Genomic DNA, 7,970 nt, shown 5'->3' with positions numbered 1-7,970 from the left:
GAAAAGCTTTGCTTCAGAGGGATGTCCAAACATTCAAGTGATTATCCAAAGCTTGCTCAAAAATCTGATCTGGAAAGAAGAGTTTTGTTTTTCTTCCTTTTTTGGTTTTGGCATCACTTTGCAATATATGTATATTAACAATTGGCAGCTAATACGGGAATGGATTGGGAGTCACCTTTAGCCCCCAGTTATAAATCCATTTGCAAGGCATTTCCATAAAGAATATAGAGGCTGTAGAATATTTATAAATCATTGAATGGAAAATATTCCCCAAATTAATTCTTCATATATATAGCAACCTTCTCAGAAATTCCTTCATATGTGGAAAAAAAAAATCACATTTTTAAAGTATTTATTTTACAAGTACTATTTTTTACAGTTAAGCATCAGTGGTACACATTTGCATGCAGTTATTTTATTATTTGCAATTAATTCATCCAATGAGATATAGCCTCTGCCTCAAAGAGAGCACAATCAAAACAGAGAAGGCAGAAAAAATAAATATATAGAAAAAAAATTATTATCCCTGTTGCAAAACTGAATTTCCAGACTATAAGGGATCTCAGAAGTCACAATAAAGACAATAATATTAATGTCTACTATGGAAAGAAAAAAAATATCAAGACACTTGACTTGGTCATGCTGGATTTTTTTGGTGTAACATTTTCAATTGAAATGATGTTTCCAGTGTTACTGTAGCAAAGTGTTTTTTTTTTTTTTCTGTGTGTGTGTTTTTTTGTTTTGTTTTGTTTGTTTTGTTTTTTGTTTTTTTTTTTTTTTTTCCACTACATTGCATCAATAAAAGCCTTAAGTTTGATATAAAACACTATTTTCTTTGGGCTGGCAAGGAGAATTTGGACTTCAGTGAGGTCAAAGTGTTAATTAAAAACTTATTTGCTATTGTACCATGTAATGGTGAAGCAAATTCTAAGGTTTTAAGGTAACAAAGGTCTGTATGCTTGTAAAAAGTCTCTGCCAGCTGAGCAGAGGTGGGACAAAAAGCCATCTAGTACGACAAAAAGCCATCTAGTATGACAGATTCAAAACAGATGTGACTGTAAGACTTCTTAAAATCCTCTCCAGGATATTCCTTTCTTGTGATTTCTTCTTGTGTCTTCCCATTGCAAAAGACTTTTGACTTCTGGTTACAGAAAAGGATAAAAAAAAAAGAACAGCTTAAAAACTTAATAAGTTAAAACACTGGAAAAGTTGTTTATTTAACTGTGTCTCATTTTTAAAAGTCAAAACCTTTACAGAGCAACTCCTGTCACTTAACTAACTTCTAGATTGTTAGATCACATTTCCTTAAAGATAATTGAAAAACCTAAAGAAAACATTAGGGATGAAATAAAAAGAATCAAAAGAAATTTAAAAAAATGTAAAAAAATGAAAGCATGGCTCTGAAGTTGACACATTGTGTGTGTGCATCCAGTTGTTCCTTGCCCATCTCCAGGGAGGAGTATTCCACCCCTTCCCTGGGACTTCCCTGGGAACTGAGGCAGAAAATGTGCTCCTGAATGCAGTTCTGAGGACTAAAGAAGAAGGAAAAGAGAGGTAAATTCAGGGAGGAAAAGGTAGCTCAGAATAGTGAGGGTGACAAGAGGATTTCTTTCTCCTGAACAAAAGTGAGCCGAAGTAGGTGGTGGTGGCAGTGACATACTGATGATTCTTTAACCTGGTCGATCCTAATGTCTCAGAATAGTAAAACTGCAGGTGTGATTTCTCCAGACTAGAAAACTGGTATTTTCACATTTGCATTTAATGTCTCAGGTAAAACAGTCTAAGAACTTCTGGTGAGTGGGGGAAAGTGCCAGAGCCTTAATTTATGCAGACAGAAACCTTCTCTAGAGTAATTTACACACGTGTTTAGATTAACTTATTTTAGAATAATGGCTTTATTAGATAGAAACATTCCTACCACCTATAAATTTGGACAACATGGAGAATAGTTTAAGATTAAGAAAATAAATTAGATGTCAAACATCTTTCATGGTACCCCGCCATAGGTCAGTGTTCATAGCTCTTGTGAAGAATTTCAGACAGTTTAGGGATAATGAGCATTCCTTGATGAGTCTGGGGAAATCACGTTCCTAAACCCAAAGTCCAGTGTTGAAAAAACAGGATTAGTCAGAAAATACTCACTGTTCAAAACAAACAATTTCCAAAGAAGAGAATATGTGTGTTTGTTTTTCTCAGACAAGAAGTGGTTGAGTGCTATGACACCAGGGGCCTTTTTACACTATGGTATCTAGAAAATAAGTTCACAAATTAATAGATATTAACAAAGCAAAGAAAATTCAATGCATCAGCAGACAGCAAATATTTGAACATTGAAGTGAATGAAATGCCAGATGGAGGATTTATGACACTATAAGAGATCCCCTGTGGGAACAAGCTATCTTTTCTCATCCAGAAAAAGTATGGTCTGTGTTTCTGTCCTCTAATAAAAGCCCAGGCTAACCTCACAGGTTATTTATATGTGGTTTGGGATTTTTTTTTAGAACATCTGGTTATTCCTATATGAGTAATAAGCAAAATCAGACTCATAATGCTGTTAACATTGATCATTAAACCCTACCGAGAAGTTAAAGTGATCTAGAGTAAGTTAATTAATATGCTATATTTTCTGGTGCACTGCACAGTCTGACACATGATACAGATTGGCCACAGACTCTCTTGTTGCCTCTGGCGCTTTTTTGCCTTCTGCAATATAGAGAGATTTTTGTTGGTGACATTATCTCTGGCTGAAGAGGCAAGAAGAGTTATTATGGGTTTGTGAGCCATGTTCTTAGATGCCACTGGTAAATTCAGGGGAGAGACAGAGAATAAACCGTATCTAGTAAAATGCATAGTAGGACTCATATGAAATGAGTCCAGCTCTGCTCTACTCTTCTTCAGAAGCAAGCAGCAAATGCTTTCTAAGAAACTAAGTAATTGAGTAAAAAAGGGGAAAAAAAACCCACAAACCAAACCAAACAAACAAAAAAAGACAATGAGAAAAAGTACACATTAAAAAGACAGAAGGTCAAAAACTTTAACCCAGCAGAAAAATCTACTTGTATTTAAAATGCTTGTGAACACATGTACGAAGTGTTTCACTAATCTCTCCCATGATCATATTCTGGTTGCACATAAACTGTTAATTTGAGCAAGAAACTGCCTTTTACAGCCTTTAACACTGGAGAAGGAATAAAAAGGCTTCCAAGTTTCATTTACTCTTTTTTTCCCCTACACATTTCTGTTGGCATTGAACCCAGTCCTGGATCCCTCCCCTAAAAAAACAGTCCATGTCTCTTTGAAGAAAAGGCCACTACCTTTTGAAGAAAATGCCACTACCTTTTCACACACCATTTTTAGACAGCTCTGCCCAGTCTCCAGCTGCTGCTTCAAAAGTCAGAAGACCAGCAGGTGCTGTGTCACATCTATTGGCCTCATGAGGGCCTTGGATGGTCTTGTGTGTCTGGAATACATCAGACACTTGAAAGTCCTGAGATCTCTTCCACCGAGTTTAACAAGAGAAAAAAAACCTGCTTTCCTGCGCCCCAGAAAAGGAGTGTGCCATAGCTGCACTTCAGTTTTCAAAGTAATTCTCCCTTTGACCTTTGCAAAATGTCTTTTGTGGCCATTTGTGCTGCTTCTTTTTGCCTTAGTTCATCACTATGGAACAGAAAATATACTGCTGTCCAGATCCCGTGTATTATAAGTTAATTTTTTTAACCTAAAGATGCTAATTGATTGTATTCTCTTCCAAGCAAACCTTGTGAATCTTTATAATGGAAATAACTTTTGTGGGTCTTTTTTTCTGCTTTGCTTGTTTGCTTTCCCACGGTTTGCTGAAGGACAGAATTAAGCTTGGAGATTGATTTTATGAGAAATTGTGGTTTTTAAGGCAATGGCTAAATATCATCTATCAGCTTCTGTCTGATTGCAGAGTTCTGATGGCATGCAACATAAATAGTGGTTTCTTATCATTTGTGATTCTGTCATGAGGCAGAAAATTGCAGGGTTTTAGTTATTGCATTGTCTGTTTCCATAATTCCAGCTGCAATGGCTAAAACAAGTGCATCAAAACTGTCATAGAGCTGTTTTGGATAACAAAGCAAAAGAGTGACATTTTTGTGTGAAAATGAGGCAGCTGTACTGGTGAATATGAGCAAAATAGGCAAAACAGAGCCCAGTCTCAGCCTTAATCACTTGCTAGAGTTACCAAAGTGACAATTATTTGCAAAGAGAAGCAGAACTGCATAGCAAATGAAGTTTGTCACATTTCAGTGAAAATCAAAGCAAAAGCCAATCTCTGAACACATTGTGGAAGTGCACGAAGCCTTATTTAAGTACTTTAGGAAAATACAGGCGTGCCTGTATGTGTCATGGGTTTATAATGAAGTGCAGCCACTGGATTTTTGTATTTCATGGGTAATAGTTTTATCTTTCTGTGAAGAGATAACGTTGGTTTACTGTACCCTAGTCCTAGCTCATTTTGTGTACAGAAACCCTCTGAACATTTTGCCATGCCATGCTCTGCCACGCCACACTGACCAGCTTTTGCTCTCTGAGCAGGCCACAGCCACAGGTCTCTCTCCATTTTTAAGGGCTTGTGATCCACAGAAGTCCTTGCTGGATAAAAGTGCTGTCTAACCTAGTCTATTCAACATTTGTTTTGTTTTTTTTTTTTAAACTCAGAGTAAAATCTGGCTGTCAGGTTTTATAAATCACAAGGGGAGCATTTAAAAAGCTTAGTCAGTAAGCCTTGAATAAAAGACCAATCTTTTTTGATCCTAAGGTGAATTTGAATTTTTTTTTTAATTTGCATTTTTTTTCTTTTTTTGATAATAATGATGTTCTTCTCTGGTGAATTATTTCAAGATTAATGCAGATGGTTTATTCAGCCACTGTTTAGCATTATTGACTGTGTCACTATATGAGGCATTGCTGGTTGACCATTATGTCTTGTTTGCAATTTATAAAGATGCTGAACAGGATGTGAAACTCAATAATGCATCAGCAGCAAACGCAAATTTTCTGTATTTACTGGAGAGGGGGGAGGGAACCCACTACAAACAAAAAAAACAAACAAAAAAAGGAAAATATTAAGCCAGGCTTAATGGGTTTATGGGTTTTGTCAGCAGCCTCCATAATTTTGCTTTTCCAAATCTGCCAAGCTGACAGAAACCTCCACAGTGATTTGGGCCTTCCCCAGGTCCCTGATGCTCCAGCATTGCCAGCTGCTGCTGTTGAGTCAGTGACAGGCTCTGACTTCTCTGTGAAAGCAAAAGGGCCAACTTATGGCTCCAAACCTCCCTTTTCCAGGTCATAGCTCCTTTCAGGAATGTAAATCCTCAGCTGGGATGTGGTAGTTGATATTCCTGACAAGATCACTGCTGATGGGAATAAAAGACCACACTTTTTAATTTTTTTTTTTCTAAGACATTTTATAAGAACAGACTTTCAAAGTGGTCCAGTCTTTTGTTAACTTTGCAGATAACCGAAGTTCTCATGTGTTTCACCTCCTTTACCTAGAAGTTTCAGCCCCTACAATCACAAAATGGCTGTGCTTATTCATATCACAGTATTGGCTCTTTTTAAGAGAAACTCTAACTGCATTACTTTTGATTTTTAGCACCAAATCCCTGTAATTAATTACATTATTTTCTTTCATAATTATGAGAATTTAAATAGATTATCAATCCCTATGAAGTAAGTTTTCAGAGCCTAGAACTGTGGAATATTCTCAATTCCTTAACGATCAGCAAGATGTGTATTAGTATCCATAAGGAAGACATTCACATCCAAGTTTCAAGAAGGTGTTTATAAATTGAGAAAGCTCATGGACCATTCTCACAGAATTATACCATTCTGTCTATATTTGATCATTTATATCATTATATATATTTGTATCATTTGCATAATTTTTATCAGAATCAGTTAGGTTGGAAAACACCTCTGAGATCAAGTCCATCATGTCAACCAGATCATGGCACCGAGTGCCAAATCAAGTCTTTCCTTAAACAGCTCCAGGGAAAGTGGCTCCACCACCTCCCTGAGCAGCCTATTCCAATGCCCAATCACCCATTCTGTGAAGAAAATCCTCCTAATGTTCTACCTAAACCTTCCCTGGCACAGCTTAAGACTATGTCCTCTTGTCCTGTCCCTGTTCCCTGGGAGCAGAGCCTGACCCCCACTGGGCTGTCCTCTTCTCTTGGGGAGCTGAGCAGAGCCAGAAGGTCCCCTGAGTCTCCTTTTCTCCACATTGAGAACCCCCAGCTCCCTCAGCCACAACTTGTAGGACTTGTGCTTCAAACCCTTCCTCAGCCCTGTTCCCCTTCTCTGGACATGCTCCAGCCCCTCAGTGTTCTTAGTGAATTGGGATACCCAGAACTGGACACAGCACTCACGGTGTGGCTTCACCAGTGCTGAGTACATGGGAAGAATCATGGCACTTGGCCTGTGGCCACAGCCTGGCTGGGACAGCCCAGGGGCCACTGACCTCCTGCCCACCTGGGCACCCTGGGCTCATGCCCAGCCGCTGGCACCAGCACCCGCAGGGCCTTTCCCAAAGGGCCCTTTCCCTTTCCAGCCCCTCTGTCCCAGCCTGGAGCTGCAGGGCTTGGTGAGACCCAAAGGCAGCACCTGCACTTGGCCTTGGTGCCCCTCACGCCATTGGCCTCAGCCCATGGATCCGGCCTGTCCAGCTCCCTCCTCATGGGCCTTCCTGCCCTCCAGCAGATCCACACTCCCACCCAGCTTGGTGTCCTCCATGAATTTACCATGGGTAGACTCGTTCCCCTCATCCAGCTCCCTACAAAGATTTTAAACAGGGCTGGCCCCAGCACTGATCCCTGGGGACACCATGGTGGCCAGCTCCCAGCTGCATGTGGCCACCACCACCCTCAGGGCCAGGCCGTCAGCCAGTTCCTAGCCCAGAGAGGATGAACCTGCCCAGGCCCTGAGCTGCAGCTTTTCCAGGAGATGCCGTGGGAGAGGGTGCCAAAGGCTGTGCTGGAGTGCAGGCAGACACAGCCACAGCCTGTCCCTCACCCACCAGGCAGGTCACCTGCCAGCAGAGACCAGGCTGCTCGGGCAGGACCTGCCTTTCCCAAACCCATTCATAGAATGATGCTTGACACTTCTGACTAGTTTTCTTAGCTCTGACTGATCCCAGACTTTGGAAGCATTTAGGGTCAAGCACAAAGGGACCCTAGCTTCAGGATGTGCATTTGCTTTCCTGATGCTAATCTCACACAAAATAAGCTCTCACCCTACAATATACAGGCATAATAATATACCATCATTTTCCTGTTTCAGCTGTTAGTTATCCCAGTTTTCCTACAGATTGCTATCAGTAGTCAATGTTACAATTACTGTTACTGATGTTAGCTGTATATTGAAAAAGAGGATTTGTATTTAGACTGGTTTTCTATCACACAGTCATACACCACTGTAAAAAAAAGCTTTGACTAAAGATCCTGAATCTGAAATAAATTTCAGTAGAACCTCAGTCTTATGATATTTATTATTAGCTTAAGGGAATCCACTCATGGACTGGAAAACAAAGTTCAAAAATTTCAGCTGGGTAAGTTATATGGAAGTTGGAATAGTTGAGTAGAAACAAACAGATGAAAATCTCTTTGTGAGATCAATTACACTGATTAGGTCTGTCCTCTGCAGATATTTTTGGGCTAACATCAGATATGAAAACACATGAGTAACATAGACACACATAAGTAAACTACCTTTTCAGGCATTCACACAGATTTTCAAGTTAATAAAGTTTCTTTGGGTTTTCTTATTCTCAGGTAGTTGTAGGTAACAAAACCATTACAGAAACCTCATTACAGTTTACACATTGCACTATTGCACCCAAGATTGAGGAATCCTTCTGACATGACATTAAAAATTCCATCTCAGTTTTTCAAAGACGATTAATTTCCTGGGGAGTTTTCTGTATTTCTCATCTTGTGACAGAAACA

General features: G+C 39.5%; 1 long non-coding RNA gene across 1 annotated transcript; it reads right to left on the bottom strand.

Moving 5' to 3' along the window:
* Positions 1 to 737: 737 nt before the first annotated feature.
* On the bottom strand, positions 738 to 7,040 carry LOC128782321 (uncharacterized). The gene is made up of 3 exons (XR_008428728.1): positions 6,768 to 7,040; positions 2,143 to 2,248; positions 738 to 1,141 (listed from the first exon to the last, which is right to left on the bottom strand). It is a non-coding gene; the product is annotated as an uncharacterized LOC128782321 (long non-coding RNA).
* Positions 7,041 to 7,970: the final 930 nt, after the last annotated feature.

Source organism: Vidua chalybeata, chromosome Z, assembly GCF_026979565.1.
Source record: "Vidua chalybeata isolate OUT-0048 chromosome Z, bVidCha1 merged haplotype, whole genome shotgun sequence".
NCBI lineage: Eukaryota > Metazoa > Chordata > Aves > Passeriformes > Viduidae > Vidua > Vidua chalybeata.
Note: the sequence above shows the minus strand (reverse complement) of the source record. Positions and strands in the feature narration are given on the sequence as shown.